This window comes from Chiloscyllium punctatum, chromosome 16, assembly GCF_047496795.1.
Source record: "Chiloscyllium punctatum isolate Juve2018m chromosome 16, sChiPun1.3, whole genome shotgun sequence".
NCBI lineage: Eukaryota > Metazoa > Chordata > Chondrichthyes > Orectolobiformes > Hemiscylliidae > Chiloscyllium > Chiloscyllium punctatum.
This window is the reverse complement of record NC_092754.1, coordinates 31,857,577-31,877,209: the sequence shown is the minus strand read 5'-3', so window position 1 is coordinate 31,877,209 and position 19,633 is coordinate 31,857,577. Positions and strand designations below refer to the sequence as shown.

The 19,633-nt window shown below is 42.6% G+C and overlaps 1 protein-coding gene across 1 annotated transcript in view; it reads left to right on the top strand.

Annotated features, from left to right (window-relative positions):
• The first annotated feature begins 12,790 nt into the window (after positions 1–12,790).
• Positions 12,791–19,633, top strand: part of LOC140487134 (zinc finger protein 362-like) — an 85,325-nt gene continuing 78,482 nt past the window's right edge. Inside the window, exon 1 of the mRNA XM_072586679.1 lies at positions 12,791–12,810. The gene's annotated coding sequence lies outside the window, so the exon portion shown is untranslated. The remainder of the gene's footprint in view (positions 12,811–19,633) is intronic.

Genomic DNA, 19,633 nt, shown 5'->3' with positions numbered 1-19,633 from the left:
AATGGGTGAGTGATTTAACTGCTTTCACATTTGCATTTGGATTAATGGTCACTCCATTCTGTCAGGTTTTTGATTACTTCATAAATTTTTGTGGATAGAGCAACAAATCACTTAGCAACCTGATTCTAAAAATGGAGTCTGTTCATCATCACGTTATGAAGGAGAGGTGTTCTAAGATCTGAACGCAAAGTCAAACCAGCAAAAAACTGAACATGATTTGATTTGATTTGTCTTATTGTAGTCACACATACCTAAGTACAGGTATCCTCTGCTATCCAAAAGTAGAGCGTTCTGATGAAACCTTTCATAAACCAAAATGGCGTGAAGTGAAGATGCACTAATTTAAACTGGAAAAATTTTGCCTTTTCGCATAAAAACGAAAATTCTCTTTGGATTTATTTTGGTCAGTACAAACAGGTACTAATGTAGGTCTTTCATAAAAGTGAAGTGGAGTAAAGCTAATTTTCAAAAAGCAGGGAATACCTGTACAGTGAAAAGTTTTGTTTTACAAACAGCACAGACAGATCATGACAAACAAGGACATGCAGATCATTGGATGCTTGGACAGAGCGAGATATACAAAGTTACAGCTGCACAAAGCAAGATCAATATTAGCAAAATCAACATTATTTGAAGTCAGAGAGGTCCATTCAGCAGTCTAATAACAGCAAGGAAGAAGCTGTTCTTGAACCAATTGGTGTGTGTGTTCCTGGTATTGGGTGTCATATCTTCACACTCTTCCCTAGGAAGTGTAAGGATTTGCAGCCTGCTTTGTACAAAACAGGCTCTGATGTGAAATTGATTCACACAGCTATAGCTGTATTTATATCAGCGGATATTGTAGTTTGCACCATACAGTAAGACAGTTTTCTGGGCTCCTCCAAACTGTTCAATGAAGGACAGCCATCCAAATCCTTGAATATTGCACAGAATATTTGAGCTAGAATTTGGAGGTGGAGCTAAAGCTTCTAATTACCAGGAATGCCTGGAGCAGAGTTTAGATGCTGCACCTTCTGAGTCCGAAGTAGGAATCCTAACACAGGGTCAAAGACACCATTTATGAAATCTGGACAAAACCACAATACTTAGAATGTCACTGTGGTCCATCACCATCTGTTTGCGATGCACAAGCGTTTAGCAACTGCCTGGTGATTTGGAGCTTTAAACTCACATTTACAAAAGCTACTTATATACTTTGGAAAATTGCTCGAGTAGCAATAACAACTGCCTACATTACATTTGGTGGATCAATATATTTTTAATCTAGTGCAGTAAATCTGTCATCATAATCAATGCCTTCAATCATTTTGCTGCATAGAGAATATTTCTTCAGGGGTTATAGAATCTCCTGATCCAAATATCAAAGATTTCAATTATACATTTGGGCTTTTTATTCCTTTGGCGTCTGTGTCTCTGACTACTGTTACAAGTGTCTTCTTAATCCTTACATTCAGAACAGAGTCCAAACAAGCTCCAGTATTTAGGTTAACGTGATAATAAACTTGCTTCTGGTATTGGTTCTATACCCTACCTCTGCATAGACCACCTGATATCTGCAAGAAGTAGCAACACAAAATACATTAGGTGATCTTGTTATTTAGGCTTTAATTGCAATCTAAATTTCATTGAACATAAGTAACTGAGTAAATGAACAAGAGTAATTATATTCAAAATGGATTTCTGAGCTGACTCAGTGTCAAATAATGAATAGTTCTATGACTATTCTGAGCTACATTTTACAATATTAGTCTTTACATGATTTAATTTTATTTTCTATTCCCAAAGATTATTGAAGTGAATGGTTAGCTAATTAGAGTCATAGACATGGACAGCACTGAAACAGACCCTTCGGTCCAACTCTTCCATGCCAACCAGATATCCCAACCCAATCTAGTTCCACCTGCCAGAACCCAGCCCATATCCCTTCAAACCCTTCCTATTCATATACCCATCCAGACGCCTTATATTTGTAGCAATTGTACTAGCCTCCACCACTTCCTCTGGCAGCTCATTCCATACACGTACCACCCTCTGCATGAAAAAGTTGCCCCTTCGGTCTCTTTTATATCTTTCCCCTCTCACCCTAAACCTATATCCTCTAGTTCTGGACTCCCCCACCCCAGGGAAGAGACTATCCTATCCATGTCCCTCATGATTTTATAAACCCCTATAAGGTCACCCCTCAGCCTCCTATGCTCCAGGGAAAACAGCCCCAGCCTATTCAACTTCTCCCTATAGCTCAGATCCTCTAACCCTGGCAACATCCTTGTAAATCTTTTCTGAACTCTTTCAAGTTTCACAACATCTTTCCGATAGGAAGGAGACCAGAATTGCAAGCAATACCCCAAAAGTGGCCTAACCAATGTCCTGTACAGCCGCAACATGATCTCCCAACTCCTGTACTCAATAATCTGACCAATAAAGGAAAGCATGCCAAACGCCTTCTTCACTGTCCCATCTATCTGTAACTCCCCTTTCAAGGAGCTATGAACCTGCACTCCAAGGTCTCTTTGTTCAGCAACATTCCCCAGATCCTTACCATTAACTGTATAAGTTCTGCAAAGATCTGCTTTCCCAAAACCTCACATTTATCTAAATTAAACTCCATCTGCCACTTCTCAGCCCATTGGCCCATCTGATCAAAATACTGTTGTAATCTGAGGTAACCCTCTTCGCTGTCCACTACACCTCCAATTTTGATGTCATTTGCAAACTTATTAAGTATACATCTTATGCTCATATCTGAATCATTTATATAAATGACGAAAAGTCGTGGACCCAGCACCATCCTTGTGGCATTCCACTGGTCACAAGCCTCCAGTCTGAAAAACAACCCTCCACCACCATCCTCTGTCTTCTACATTTTAGCCATTTCTGGATCCAAATGGCCACTTCTCTCAGTGTTCCATGAGTTCTAACCTTGCTAATCAGTCTCCCTTGGGAACCTTGTCAAAAATGCCTTACTGAAGTCTACATAGATCATATCCACCGCTCTGCCCTCATCAATCCTCTTTATTACTTCTTCAAAAAACTCAATCAAGTTTGTGAGATATGATTTCCCACGCACAAAGCCATGTTGACTATGCATAATCAGTCCTTGCCTTTCCAAATACATGTACATCCTGTCCCTCAGGGTTCCCTCCAACAACTTGCCCACCACTGAGGTCAGGCTCACTGGTCTATAATTCTCTGGCTTGCCCTTACCACCCTTTTCTTGTGACAAATGCCACAGTTACTCTAACTGAAACAAACACAGAGAGTACTGGACAAACTGAGTGGTATGGTGGCACAGTGGTTAGCGCTTCTTCCTCACAATGCCAGAGATCTAGGTTCAATTCCACCCTTAGATGATTGGCTGTGTGAAGTTTGCATATTCTCCCCATGTCTGCATAGGTTTCCTCCCACAGCCTAAAGATGCACAGTTTACTTGGTTTGACCACGCCAAATTGCCCCTTCAGGTCCAGGGATGTGTAGGCTAGGTGGTTCATGGATTGGATATGCAGGGTAGAGGGCTATGAAGGGTGGGTCTGGGTGGGACGCTCTTCCAAGTGTTGATGTGGACTCCATGTACCAAATGGGAGAAAGTGAGGACTGCAGATGCTAGAGATCAGAGCTGAAAAATGTGTTGCTGGAAAAGCGCAGCAGGTCAGGCAGCATCAAAGGAGTAGGAGAATCGACGTTTCGGGCATAAGCCCTTCTTCAGAAATGGTCTACTTCCACATTTAAGAAATCTTTGATACCAGGTAAGGCAGCATCTATGGAAAAAGGAATAGAGTTATGTTTCATGTCCAGAACTCCAGACATTCTCCTGAACTTCAGTACTGAAGAATAGTCACACTGGATTCAAAACATGAATTCCGCTTTCTCACTATTGTTGCTGTCAGATCTGCTGATTTTCTCCAGATTTCTCTAAATTTGTTTCCAGCAGTATTTGTCTTTATTAGACCCTTCAACTAAACTTGTTGAACAGCTCCAGGCTAATAAGTAACTTGAGTTCCCAAACTGCAATTGACATTTTGTTCAATTTGCATAATACTAACTAAGCTTAATGAAACTACCAACCAGAACATAATCGTAAATCTTCGTACAATATAGTTTAGCTTGCAGCTTTGTTTCTTTTCAAGCAGTTTCCCTACATGAACAAAATTTTACATTGAATTAAATTGGCATTTCATTTCTAGTGGAGAGTTGGTTTTTACATTTAATGCATCTCCCTGAATTGTAGAGATCCATAGTAATTACTCAGGGCAGTGTCTTCCCATTTTTGGACTAATTCCAAAAACGGGTGAGGTGATCTGGGAGGAACCTTATTGGGCTCTGAAAGCCAGTGGGAATTTCCAGAATCAGGCACCTAGAGTCACCAGTGGGGTTTGGACCCTGACCAAGGAAGTCCCAGCCCCTAAAAGCTACAGGCTGATCAGAGGCCATGGCTACTGCTGTTACAACCCCATGAGAAGGTCCCAATGTGAAGCAGAAGTGCTGATGGGGAGAGAGGTCTTGAAGGTGGTGGAAAGATCTCAAAAGTGGGGGAGGTGGGGACTTCAAGAAAAGCGGTTGGCTTGAACAAAGTATGAAGGGGAGGAGCTTCTCAATGGTCACCCTGCACTCTACATCCACACCACCGAGTGTGCATTGCATCAGATTACCTTACGTACTGGCTTATCGGAGGTGTGGCCAACTCCATTTCATCCCACCAGTCGGCTGAAATAACTATATACCCGGCAGGAATTGGCCCTTTTAACTGACCATTTAAAGTCTTCAGTTGGCAGCGAGACAGTAGGGTAAAGTTGGGATATTCCTTTCTGGGATGTACCCTTGTCCCATATGGTGAAAAGCTATCAGATGTCTACATTCTCCTAGCTGACATGCAGGGTCAGTGAGCTGATGGTGCATGAGCTGTTGAGTGTTGTGGTTCTTTTCATGTTTTAACTGTGATCCCTGGCAGATATGTGTGTGAGGCAGTGTCTTTGTTGTGCATGTAATCGTATATTGGGTGCTACAATGACATTAATTGTGCACCAGGCATCTGCTAATTTCAGTGTTCAAAAAACATGTCTCTTTAAGGGTAAACCTGAACAGCTAAACCTGATAAAGAGTCTTTAGACTTTGTACTTAAGAGCTTGAATTCTATTTAGAGAGAGATGAGCACCATGGGACTGGGATGTAGTATTTTCACGTCCAATTCCATTTTGATCTACCCCCCTCCCTCTTTCCATTCCCTTCCTTTTTGCTGCTGTTGCAATTTATCTGCTTAATTTGCCAGTTGGGTGATCTTTGATGGCTTAATTTATAAAAGAGCTGAGTTACCCACCCTTCTTTACACTTTTGTAATTGTTGCTCTGCACCTTGTGAGCAGTTCTTGTAGCTTGTTGTTGTTTTAATTGGATGATTTGGCAGTGGGCTTTTTTTTTAAAGAAAAAAAGTTGAATTCTCCCCGAGTGGGTAGTCAGCTTCTGGAACAATCCTGAAGGGAAAGGTGGAAACTGATGTTTGTATAAACCTTTGATGTAACTGTAAAGCCCTTGTAAAATGTCTGAAAGTCTGATATTGGTCGGTGAAACATTGAAGAACCCATGTGACAGTCCTCTGAGGTGGCACTCCTGAAGCTTTGAGTAGGTAGTGGTACGTTGACTGGTGGCATACAAACTTCTTGAGCATTGGAGCCAGTTTCTCTTGAGCTGCCCGCTGGAGCTGACTTCAGCAACCATCCCTGTCCAGGCTGCTTATGTCAGCCTTGGCAATATTTTATTGCCGTCCCTCGGCCACAAAACTTCCCTTCTCTCCTGGGACAGAAGCTCCTTTAGGATGACAACACTGCAGCAACATGGTGGGTGAGGGGGGATGATGAAGAGTGGTTGGATGATGCTCCTGACTTGTAGCAAGTGAAGTGCTGTCCACTGCCTCTTAGATGTAGTGCCTGATGCTAGAGCCTGGAATGTCCCAACAAGAGGGCAGACCTTCTTGCCGGCACCACATAATGTTTGGTATGAGACCTGCACATGATTTGGAATAAGCTAAGAACTTAATCACTCAGGAAACAAGTCCGACCCTGCCGTCTCACAAAGAAATATCCTTTTCCTTTTCAGCCCGACTCTACACTCAGTCTCGGAAAATGAATATTCCACCCATCATCACTGATACCAACTGGAGCGCTTTCTGTAAAAACTGTGTAATACATGAAAGTGTAGTGATTGTAACAAGGTCAGCCATGTGGACCCCATAGAACATGAGTTCCCTGATTGGGACTGTTAACCTGGTCCAATAACGGAGTCCTAGCTGACAGATATAAACAGGAGTGTTGGGGCTTCTGTTAATCTCGGAGCTGGCTCTGAGCTAGCTGGGTCAGGTTCGTGTACTGTCCACATTAAATAAAGGGTGACTTGGTGACAGGATATCAGTCTTCCAGGAGATATTTCAGAAAGCACACCTCACAATGGATCCCACTTTATACACTGCAACAGTGTGATTTCAACATCATATTTATCATGACATTTGCATTTGCAATCGAAATTCTGGTTTGCCAGCTAATCCTCATACATTATCAAGTAAAATACAGTGGACAATAAGATTTTAAAGTGCTTTCTCAAAGCTCCCTCAATGCCTGACACAACCTTCAACTTTCTTTGATCACAAGAGAGGAGTTTACTGAGTTCTCCCAGGTATTTCAAATTACTAAAGACTTGTATCGTTAAAGGGAAATATGACAAAGCAGAGGATGCTCTTGTACCTGAGGACCTTGGTTCCTATTGTCTTTATTGGACACACGTCCTGAATTTGCTCCTGAAAGTGAACCATCAAAGGGAATCATTTTAAATTTGATCTGTATAGGTGAACACTCATTGGTCACTGTCAATGTGCCTAAACATGCCAGCACCAATGGGAAATGGCTTTACAAAGTAACATTTAACATTGAAATGCCACTCTACCCCGATTTCAATATACAATGTTTATTAAAAAGAGCTTCCAATGTACAAGTCAATATGTTCATATTTGCCACTGTTAAAAAAACAAGTGATCTATGTATGCCTGCTGTCATATCTTTAAATTTTCTAGGGCACTATTCAACCAATTAAGTACTTTAAAAGTGAGATCACATTGTAATGGAACTAATCATGTCCGTAATTCATTAAAGAGCAAAAACACAACGGGAAAGGTTCCCAGAAAATATGATATTTTTTAATGATGTTTGTAGGATAAATGCTGGTAAAGCTGACCTCCACTACCATCTCTGCCCAGGTTGCTTTTGCCAGTCTTTATAAACCTTTCTTGCCATCTGTAAGGCAACGAAACTCCCTTCAGGACAACTTTCAGGAGTACCTTTCGGGTAGCAACAGAGCAACAACATCTGCAGAGGTGGAGGCAAGGGGTAAATGATGAGCAGAGGTTGGATGATGCTCCTGGCTTGCAGCAAGTAAAGTGTTGTCCACTGCCTTTCAGATATAGTGGGCGATGCTGGAGCCTGGAATGTCCTGACAAGAGGGCAGACCTTCTTACCTGCACCACATAACATTTGGCCTAACCATCATCCCAACCCTAACCTCTCAACCTTTTCCTAAGCTGTGCTTCAGACGTTTTCTCACCGTGTGAGAGGAAAGACAGAATCCAGGTTTTAAGATTACATCCAAAAACCTGTGTCTCCTCCATATTGCACTCATGTTCACTAATACGATACAGTCAGGCCTCTGAAATGGGACTTGACCTTTGGATTTAGAAGTGAGAATGTCACACTGAACCAAGGCTGAACTGGTGGGGTCCTACACTTGCATCAGTTACTCCGTTTGTACAAGTGAGGAGATGTCAAGCTGTGCAGTTTACGGGAGGCAATGGCTGTTAATCCAGAGATCCAGGGAATGTCTGGGGACCTAGGATGGAATCTCGCCATGGCAGATAGTGGAATTTTAATTCAATAAAAATCTGGAATTAAGAGTCTGATTATGACCATGAATCCATTCTCTCTTTCTTGATTAGGAAAAATCCACTGGGTTCACCAATGCCCTATCGGGAAGGAAAGTGCCATCCTTACCTGGTCACTCCAGACCCACAGCAACTTGGTTGACCCTCAGCTGCCCTCTGAGCAATTAGGGACCAGCAATAAATGCTGGCCTAGCCAGGGACGCCCTCAGCCTATGAATGAATTAAGAAATAAATGTACAGTTTTGGTTACCAAGGGACACAACACAATATTTACAGTAGGAAAACTATGTTAGGAGAAAGTGTACATGGTGAAATGCAGCAACTGAGTTCTGTGGAATGCTTTGAACAACTATACTTTGACAGGAGGTGGTTGAGAAAAAACATTGAAAAAGATATGTAAGATATTAAGCAGCATAAATCAATCTGGGAGTCGTACTAGTCAAGGCAAAGAATAATCAAGGTGTCCAGATGGATTGATACTTGTTGAAAATTCAGGTTATGATTGGCATCCAAAACAAAATATTCACATAAAAGAGGGGTCAACATTGGCAGTGCACTTCATATGTTAAGTGTATAAAGGTTTGGATTTGTTTAAGCTTCTTCCAGAGTAGATGGACTATAATAGGCCAAATAGCCTCTGCCATCTGTATATCTTCTGAACTCCGATTTTTCATTTTTATATGCAAAGGTTTTTTAAAAGAAAGGTTCCCTATGAATCATAAGTCCACTGACAAGTATTGCATACTGAGCAGTGTGTCTATCTGTGCAGCTTTCGTGAAACCCGGGAAAGTAGCATGTCTAATATGAAGACAGAAAAATAATCATACAGGGAATAAAATACTATAGTAGTCCCCATTCAACTGAGTTATTATTCTGAACAATATATTATGCAGGATTCGTAGGTTGGCTGGTTTGCAACTAATGGATTGACCTGAAATTGACAAGCATGGTCTTGGTGAAAGGAACAAATGCAGCTTTCAATTAAGCTGTTGTCACCAGGCTCTTAGACACAGATGTTGACATGCCGCAGTGTACTGAGGGGAAAGATGACAAACTCACTCTGCCTTTTAGTACCAAGAGGGCCAGCATCAATGCTTGGATCACTGCATGTTGACTGAACTGTACAGAGGAAAGCTTTGTACATTGCATCTGAAGAAATTCTTTGACAACAGAATCTCATATAAAGCCTTTATAAAGCTGCATTTCAACTGTGAAAAGAACTTTGATGTGGAATAACATTAAAGTAATGCTTAACCTAGGCAGTATTCTACTTTTTCATATTCTAGCAATCAAAAGCATTTTTCTTCTAAATTTACTTTGATCTGCATTTTGGTTTCTTCATTCAATTGCCCATTATTATTCATTTATCTCCTAAAGATTGTATCTCTTTGTTGAGAATTGCTCTAATATTCTCTCTCTACCATTTTGCCTCAGAGTTGCCTACACTGGTTGGATATAAAATCCCTGCAGCATGGAAGCAGGCCATTCAGCCCATATCAACTCTCCATAGAGCATCCCACCCAGACCCATCCCATTCCTGTAACCCAGTATTTCCCATGGCTAACCCACTTAGCTTGCACACTAGGGGCAAATTAACAATGGCCAGTCCACCTAATCTGCATATCTTTGGAATGTGGGAGGAAAGCTGAAAAATGGGTTGCTGGAAAAGCACAGCAGGTCAGGCAGCATCCAAGGAGCAGGAGAATCGACGTTTCGGGCATAAGCCCTTCTTCAGCATCTGCAGTCCTCACTTTCTCCTAATGTTGGAGGAAACCAGAGCACCCCAGACGAAACCCATGCAGATACAGGGAGAATGTGCAAACTCCACACAGACAGTCAGGTTTGTTTGCTGTATAAAGTTAAACTTCAAATATTTTGTTTGTTTCTTCATATGTTACTGTACAGAATCGAACTGCTTTAGCCATTATGTATGTAAGGATATTTTATGCATAAAGTATATTGTTGAAATTTTAAAAACTAATTTCTGTGCAACAGGGGTCAGCTAATTCAGTACAAAGGAGAGATCAAACCTTTAGCTTGCTGATCTGTAGGATTCAGACGCACCTTTCCTATCCTAACAATTAGATTCATAGAGTTTTTAGAATTTTTAGAATACAATAGAATCCCTACAGTGTGAAGACAGGCCCTTCAGCCCAACAAGTTCACACTGACCCTCCAAAGAGTAACCCACCCAGACCCATTCCCCCTATCCTATATTTACCTCTGACTGATACACCTTACCTGCACATCCCTGAACACTGTGGGCAATTTAACATGGCCAATTCACCTAACATGTACAGCATGGAAATAAACCCTTCAGTCCAACTTGTCCATGCCAATCAGATATCCTAAGTTAATCTAGTCCCATTTGCCAGCAATTGGCCCATATCCCTCTAAACCCTTTCTTTTCATATACCCAATCAGATGACGCTTAAATGTTATAATTGTACTAGCTTCCACCACTATCTCTGGCAACTCACTCCATATATGCACCACCCTCTGCATGAAAACGTTGCCCCAGAGATTCCTTTTAAATCTTACCCCCTCACCTTAAACCTAAGCCCTCTAGTTTTGGACTCCGCCAACCCAGGAAAAGACCTTATCTATTTATTCTATCCATGCCCCTCATGAGTTTATAAACCTCTATAAGGTCACCCCTCAGCCTCCCATGCTCCAGGAAAAACAGTCCCAGCCTATTCAAACCCTCCAACCCTGGGAACATCCTTGTAAATCTTTTCTGAACCCTTTCAAGTTTCACAACATCCTTCCTATAGCAGGGAGACCAGAACTGAATGCAGTTTTCCAAACATGGCCTAACCAATGTTCTGTACTACCAGAACATGACCTCCCAACTCCTATACTCAATGCATTAACCATTAAAGGCAAGCATACCAAATGCCTTCTTCACTATCCTATCTACCTGTACTCCACTTTCAAGGAACTAAGAACCTGCACTCCAAGGTCTCTTTGTTCAGTAAAATCTTACTATTAAGTGCATAAGTCCTGCCTTGATTTGCCTTTCCAAAATACAGCACCGCACATTTACCTAAGTTAAATTCTATCTGCTATTCCTCAGCCTATTGGCCCATGTGATCAAGATCCCATTGTAATCTGAGGTCACCTTCTTCTTTGTCCATTACACTTCCAATTTTGGTGTCATCCGCAAACTTACTAACCATGTTCAATTCCAAATCCTTTATATAAATGATGAAAAGCAGTGGTCCCAGCACCAATCCTGTGGCACACTGTTGGTCACTTTGCCAGTCTGAAAAGCAACCCTCCGCCACCTCCCTCTATCTACTACCTTTGAGCCAGTTCTCTATTCAAATAGCTAGTGATCCCTGCCTTTCATGTCATCTAACCTTGTTAACCAATTTACCGTGAGGAACATTGTTGAATGCCTTAATGGGGCCATTTAAAGATATACAAGATTTAACGTGAATGATCATAATCAAAGTTTTATATTTTCTTGTTAAATTTATCTGCATAATTATGTTCTGTCCTTTGTGAGAATGTAACATGTCTTGTCATGACCTATTTTTGTCATGCAACAGATGCTGGCCTAGCTAGTGATGACCAGATTCTGTGAAATAATGTAAAAAGACATGTCTCTGTGATCAACCAGTTCTAATCAGATTGGAGACTGAAATAAGACAAATAAATGTAGCTGCTGGAAGTCTGAAACGAAAACAGAAATTGCTGGAGGAACTCAATGGGTCCAGCAGCATTTGTAGAGAGAGGGAGCAGAGTTAACATTTTAACCCTTCAGAACTGAGAGGCTGAGTTTGCCTTAGCACCATTATACCAATACGTTGCGGTCTATTCCCCTGTCTCCTGTCACCAGTATCAAGACATACTCTTTGCCAGTTCTGTTTTCGTAAGGCCACACAACTAGCTAATGTCTTGCTTGAGATGATAACAAATCCTCTTATCATTTTAAAAGCCTTAGTGAAATCTTAGTGAAATACAGCTATACAGAATAGAAAGGAGCCTGTGCAGCAGTGCCAAATGGTTAGTACCCAGTTTGACTTAATGTCTTCAGCAGAGGATAATAAGGGAAATATGAGCAAAATTACTTCAGGGTGTGTTATCTATAATAGAACCAGAGATATCCATTTCAGATAAAATAAAAATAACTGCTCCAACCTATAAAGGATGAAAAATTTATTTCAATGCAAAACATTGAACATGCTAAAAGAACACCATTCATTAAATCTGTCTGAGCTTGCAGATTGATTAAGTTGTTCAGTTGGTATGCACATCACAAATTATGGTGTGGAGCTATATTAAACCATGGAATGGGATGGACACAAAGTCATTGCAGTGGATTGGACCGATATGCAGAACCGGAGAATTTAACCGTCACGTTCATTAAAGTCATCCCACTTCCAACTCTGCCAAGCCAGTCACAGCTCCACATAGTTATGGCAATCAAGGGAGATACAATTTTAGAACATCTAATTTTGAGGTCTGTCCCACCTGTGATAAATAGGAAGAGGTGGAGGCATGCATTTGCTTTTCTGTCATTTTGCTAAGAGATTAATCAATAGAAATATAGAGCATGGCTATCAGGTGGCTGTTGTGGTGCAGTGGTAGTGTTCCTACCTCTGGGACAGGCCATTCAGATTCAGGTCCCATCTACTCCAGACGTGTTATAACATCTCTGAATGGGTTGATTAGGAAAATATCTACACTGTGATCATTGTATGCCTAAAGTAAAACAAAATGGGATTTACAGACATTTTTGTGAATGTGTTCTAATCTGCTCTCTGTGCCAGAAATTTTGATCTGATGTAACTTTTTCCATTGCTGTCAGAAGCCTGGAAATCCTGACCCAACAGCACTGTAGGCACATTTCTCAAGACAGCAGCAGCTCTTTCTCAAGGACACCTAGGGGTGAGTAATAAATGCAAGCTTTATCTGAGACACCCCCATCCCGTCAATGAATAATAACAAAAAATGGCATTGAGACCTCATATTGGTATCTTCTTCTGTGTCCCATACCAGGCAGGAGTGATCAGGTTATTACTTCAATGTTTGTGTTTGCTGGTGAAAGTTCATTGAAAACTGTACATTTTAACATCATGAGACACTGAATTAATAGAAAATGGACTGTTGCACCAGGTGTTTTGAGTTTCCACTAACTCAGAGTCAAATAGAAGGCAGAAGCTGATACAAGGGGGAACAGTTACCTTGACAGGTCTTTAAGATGCCATAATAAAATAGAAGATGCAGAAAACACTCAGTCTCTGTGAAGACAGAATTAAATCCAGGTCAAGAACTTGGCATGCTGTTCAGCTCTTTGAAACAAAAGTAAACTCACTTTAAATTTCCTTAAATTGTCTTAATTGGCTACCTTTTGGGAAAATAGCTGGGGCTAGGAGAGGTCTGACAATCTGGTAGTTATTAAAGAATTCCACATTCATCCCCCTGCTCATTGCTATGGGGGAACCAGTTCCATCACAGAACACACCAGATGGCCTCCTTCTTTAGAGATCGCCATTTCCCTTCCCATGTGGTTGAAGATGCCCTCCAATGCATCTTATCCATATCCCGCACCTCCGTCCTCAAACCCCACCCCTCCAACTGTAACAAGGACAGAACACCCCTGGTGCTCACCTTCCACCCTACCAACCTTCACATTAACCACATCATCCGCCGACATTTCCGCCACCTTCAAATGGACCCCACCACCAGAGATATATTTCCCTCCCCGTCCCTTTCTGCTTTCCGTAAAGACCGTTCCCTCTGTGACTACCTGGTCAGGTCCACGCCTCCCAACAACCCACCCTCCTCTCCTGGTACCCTCCCCTACCACCACAGGAATTGCAAAACCTGCATCTACACCTCCTCACTCACCTCCATCCAAGGCCCCAAAGGAGCCTTCCACATCCATTAAAGTTTCACTTGCACATCCACTAATATCATTTATTGTATCCGTTGCTCCCGATGTGGTCTCCTCTACATTGGGGAGACTGGATGCAGAGCGCTTCAGGGAACATCTCCAAGACACCAGCACCTTTCAACCACACCGCCCTGTGGCCCAACATTTCAACTCCCCCTCCCACTCTGCTGAGGACATGCAAGTCCTGGGCCTCCTCCACCGCCGCTCCCTCACCACCCAACGCCTCGGAACACTTCAACCCCAGGGCATCAATGTGGATTTCACCAGTTTCCTCATTTCCCCTCCCCCCACCTCACCCCGGTTTCAACCTTCCAGCTCAGCACCGTCCCCATGACCTGTCCTACCTGCCAATCTCCCTTCCCACTTATCCGCACCACCCTTCTCTCTGACCTATCACCTCCATCCCCACCCCCATTCACCTATTGTACTCTTTCCTACCTTCTCCCCAGCATTTCCACACCCCCCCCCCACCCCATCGCTTCTTGATCAATGGTTATAATGTCTGATCTAAAACTGGCCAGACAGCAATTGTATTGTTTTCTATTAAAGATTAAGCTTTTTTGAAGTATCTTAAACAAAGTCACTGATGACATCCCATGCGACTGAGACCAATTGCTATAATATCCTTCTTTGTTCTTCTATTCACTGTATTTGCAGACTCTGACGTAGTTGACCATAGCCCAATCCTTCTCCATAGTCACAGCCAGAGGATCTCCTGCAATGATTTCTCTTCCCGCCAGAAATGATTAGTTCTGCAGTCTTCCTGAGATCTTTCCTCCATTCCCTCTTATTTCTAATTTACGTGTTACTCTTTTATGTAATCAACTGAGAACACGCTAGTTTCCATAAGTACATTGTAATATCCAGCTCCACACAAGAACATAGAACCTTAAGCCATAGTTACAGAAATAGGCCATTCAGCCCATCAAATCTGCTCTGGCATTCAATGGGATTATGGCTGATTGGATAACCCTCAAATCCACTTTCCTGTCTTTTCTCTGTAACCCTTGATTCTCTAATAGATTAAAGATGTATCTGTCTCAGCCTTGAACATAAAATTCCAACAGATTTACTATCGTCAGAGAGAAGAAAACCCTTCTCATCTCTGTCTTAAATGTGTGATACCTCATTCTGAGATTATGCCCTTTGGTCCTGGACTCTCCCACGAGGGGAAACGACCTTGCCACATCTACCCTGTCCAATCCCCTAAGAATCTTGTATGTTTCAATATAATCACTACTCATTCTTCTAAACTGCAATGAGTACAGGCCAAAGCTACTCAACCTCCTCCATACTGGTGACAGCCCAGTGAGGTTTCTTTGGACTGCCTCCAATATAGTCTATCTTTCTTCAGGTAAAGGTTCAAAACTCTTCAGAGTAATGCAGCTGTGATCTCATCTGTGCCTTGTACAGTTTTACTAACTTTTATACTTTATTCTCTTTGAAATAAAGGTCAACATTCCATTTGCCTTCCCTAACACCTTGCTGAACTTGGATGCTAGTTTTTTGTGGTACCTGAATGAAGACTCTAAAATCCCTTTGTTCTGTAGATTTCTGCAAGTCTTCTCCGTTTAATTAATACGCAATTCCTTGTTTCTTCCTGCATAAACTCACACTTTCCCATACTATGTTCCATCTGCCAAGTTTTCTTTTACAACTTGCTTAATTTGGTTAGGACCTCCTTTGTGTCATCCTCACCACTTGCCTTCCCAATTATTTTTGTGTCATCCACAAACTTAGTTATGGTACATTTGTTTTTCTCATTCAAGTCATGAATATATATTGTAAATAACTGCAGTCCCAGCAATGATTCCTGATGCACACCACTCATTACAAGTTGCCAGTTGAAAATGCCCCCTTTACCCCAACTCTCTGTCTTCTATTCTTTAGCTAAGTCTATGCTATCCGTGCTAATATACCATCTCCAACACCATGGGCACTAAAGTAAGTAGCCGAATGTATGGTACCTTATCAAACGCTTTCTGAAAATCAACCTCACTGTTGTATCCTCTAAGTGTCTTCACTGCTTGGATGTTGTCAGGCTCCTCAATTCATAGATGATCCATAATTTCTTCCATTTGGACATTGTCATGATTAAAGTCATTGAGTTGATTTTTTATTTTGGTTGTGTCAGTGTTGTAGAGTCCCATGGGTGTTTCTTGTCATGATGCCAGGCAAATTCTCTCACGCATCTGACCAAACACATTTCATTAACTGCCCACGCCATCCCTCTGGCACGTCTCCTGCCTAAGGCTTGCCTCATCTTATCATGTGCCGTTCCCAGAACAACTCTCCACTCACTGGACATCCGCTGAAAGGCTGGCAACCCTGGGACCTGTGCCGTCTTTAAAAGCCTGCTGTGCACCTGGACAAATGTTAGTGCTCTGCAGGTGCCCCTCACCAGCAACAACCACAAAACCACCTTGCTCACAGCACATGGTTGGCATTGCTAACTGATCCTTTCACATGCAATGCCCTTTTCTCAGTCAGGTAATTGATTATACAATTCCGAACAGGCAATTTTATTTAGAGCCAGTGAAAGTGAACACCGGCAAAATGGGTAGTGGCCGCAGTTCACCCCCACAGTGCAAACCAAATGCTGGCATGATGACCAATGACTATCCTATCAGGATGTTGCCGGGTATGGAAGGCTTAATATAAAGAAAGGTTGGATAGGCTGGGACTTTTTTCAATGGAGTTTAGAAGGCTGAGTGGCGACCTTATAGAAATTCAGAAAACCATGAGGGGTAAAAATAGACTTAATGGGAGTTGTCTTTTCCCTCAGATGGGGGACTTCAAGACTAGGTGGTATATTTTTAAGGTGAGAGGAGAGAAATTTATAAAAGGTATAAGGAGCAAAGTTTTGAGACAGAGCGTGGTTCTTATGTGGAATGAGCTTCTTGGGGAAGTAGTGGATGCAGGTACAATTATAATGTTCAAAAAACATTTGGATAAGTACATGAATAGGAAAGAGGGATATGGGCCAGGAGCAAACAGGTTGGACTAGTTTAGTTTAGCTTTATGTTTGATGTGGACTGCTTAGACTGAAGGGTCAGTTTCTGTGCTGTATGACTGTATGATCTGGGTCCCTGCAGCCAGCTCCATCAATTGGAAGTGGATGTCAGTCAAATACTAGAGTCGAGAGTGTGGTGCCGAAAAAGCAGATCAGACAGTATCCGAGGAGCAGGAGAATTGACCTTTTGGGCAAGTGCCCTTCATCAGGAATGAGGTTGCTCCAGCATCTGCAGTCCGCACTTTCTCCTAGTCAGTCAGATACTCTCTGGCTTGTAGCCGCCAAAGTAGCTGAGCTGTGTTATCCACAAGAAGAACTTCATTCTCATCAAAGTCCTCCTCCTCCTCACAAGGTTGCTCACATTCCCCAAGTTCCTCAGTGTCTATCAGAGCACCTTGTTGCTCAGTCCAGTTGGGCAGAGCACAACACACCAGGATGATGAAGTGGCACCAGTCCATGTGGACTTTTCCTCAGATCACTCCAAGCAGTGGAACCACCATCTCCAGCAGCCCTACTATCTGCTCCACCATAGCCCTGGCATAAGGTTGGCAGCAAAGAGTCTGTGCTCAGAGTCAGTCAGGGGGGCGTGCACTGGTCCCATGAGCCATGCTCACAGTGGATAGATGTCATCCCCCCAGTATCCAGACTTGAAAGGTACCATGTACACGTGAGTGACCCAAGATGGAAGAGTTCTGGCAGATGTCAGGAGAGCAGGCACATTCCCCCAGGGAAATGGTGACGGTGATCACAGATCACCTGGTCATGAATCTAATGGAACCCTTTCCCGTTGATGAATTTTGTCAATGGTATCTCACACCTGGAGAGAAGCCTGTTACGTTCCCTAATCCCATTGCCTGGGCCATGCATCATCATCAGGAAGCAAAGTGAAAGGCTGCCATCTTGCACCACTACCATCAGTCACTGTCCGGATACCTTTGTGGGTGCAGGACAGGGAGATTCCACACAGGTCACCCATCGCTTTCCTGGAAGGAGGCAGTCACTTTGGGGTTCACAGCAGCAGCCCTCTTGCCAGCCAGTGGGAGAAGGTGGTCTCCCACTCCTGCAGCCCTCAGCTCCTACTGTGGCATCTTACACTGTATCCTGGGACATATGTTGCCTGGGTCATCACTGCGCCTCGCTCCTCCCCAGGAAAATGGAGGCAGGGCTGAAAATCTCTGGTGCTGATGGGCCGAAGGACCTCTTTAGTACTGTCTGAATCAATGATTCCTTCTGCATCCTGACGGGCCATGTGGCTGTGACCTCTCCCTGAGTTAGTGCTCCTCATCCTCTGGGACAGCTCCTGGTCTCGGTTTTGGGCCTGCTCCTCCTGTTCTGTCTTTACCTTCTCAGGAAGGCAGTGACCGACACCCCACCAGTGGCTTGGTACAAGGGTCTCACTGGCACTTTCTTCTTGCTGGTAATGGCCAGCATTGGGAACATAAGGAGGAAAACAGGTCCTTAGCTCTCCATACAGTGCTGATGTGGGCTGCATGCACTCCTCCAAACACTGAGATATGCAGCACTCTGATAATGAAGGGCATGTTTCCATCATTCATTCATATTTGTGAGTGATGCAATACATTATATCAAAATAAGGCACCTATCAAAAATAAAAATCATACTACACTTGACAGGTTAACTCTGTCTTTCTCATCTCTGACTCTCCACAGATGCTGCCCACCCTGGTGAGATTCTCTGGCATGTTCCGCTTTTATTTCAAATCTCCAGCATCTGTTGTGTTTGACTTTCATTGAAATAATTCAGCTTAATGTTCTGGAAGCATGGCTCCAAATCATTTCATAGCAGCAGGTGGAATTTAAATTCAGTCGTTTAAATCTGAAGCAGAAAGCTAGTATCAGTAACGGTGACCATGAAAGTATAATTGATAGCGAGTTTTGAGAAGGTTTATAGCTCAGGTTGAGGTTCTGAATGTAGGTTTGCTCACTAAGCTGGAAGGTTCATTTTCAGATGTTTCGTCACCATTCTAGGTAACATCATCAGTGAGCCTCTGGATGAAGCACTGGTGGCATGGCCTTCTTTCTATTTATGTGTTTAGGTTTCCTTGGGCTGGTGACATCATTTCCCATGGTGACATCATTTCCGGCGGTGATCCCATTTCTGGTACTTTTTCCCAGGGAGTGGTAAATGGGATCCAAGCCAATGTGTTTGTTGATAGAGTTCCGGTTAGTATAATTGATTTTTCCAAAATCCCAGCTGGTTCACTAATGTACTTTAAGGAAGGAAATCTGCCATATATTCTGGTGATCTTGCCTAAGTGTGCCTCTAATCACATAGCAATGTGGTTGACTCAGTGTCCTCTAGAATGACTGAACAAACTAGTCGCATAATAATAAGGAACAGGCAACATACATTAGTCTCACCTATGACACCTGCATCTCATAAAAAGATTGAAGCAAAACCTAAATATTTCTCTCCTACAATCCATGCCTTCACAGTTAAATCCCTCCATTGTCTCATCTGCATAGCTTTGTAACTTCTTCCAACTCTGCATTTCTTTGACTCTGCCCTTTTGTGCACCCCAACATCCTTTCCTCAACATTCTTACCTATAGCTGCCCAGTGCATCATTATTGGAATAGCCCCTCCGCTTTTGGCTCCTTTAAAACTCTCACCATTTTCCTCTGACAATGTTTATGGTCATCTATCTCCTTCTTTGGCACAGTGTCAAGTCTTATCTGAAGCAAGTAGACTCTGCATGGCTTTATGAAGGGAAATCATGCCTGACATATTTATAAGAATTCTTTGAAGAGATAATAGACAGGATAGATAAAAGGGAATAGT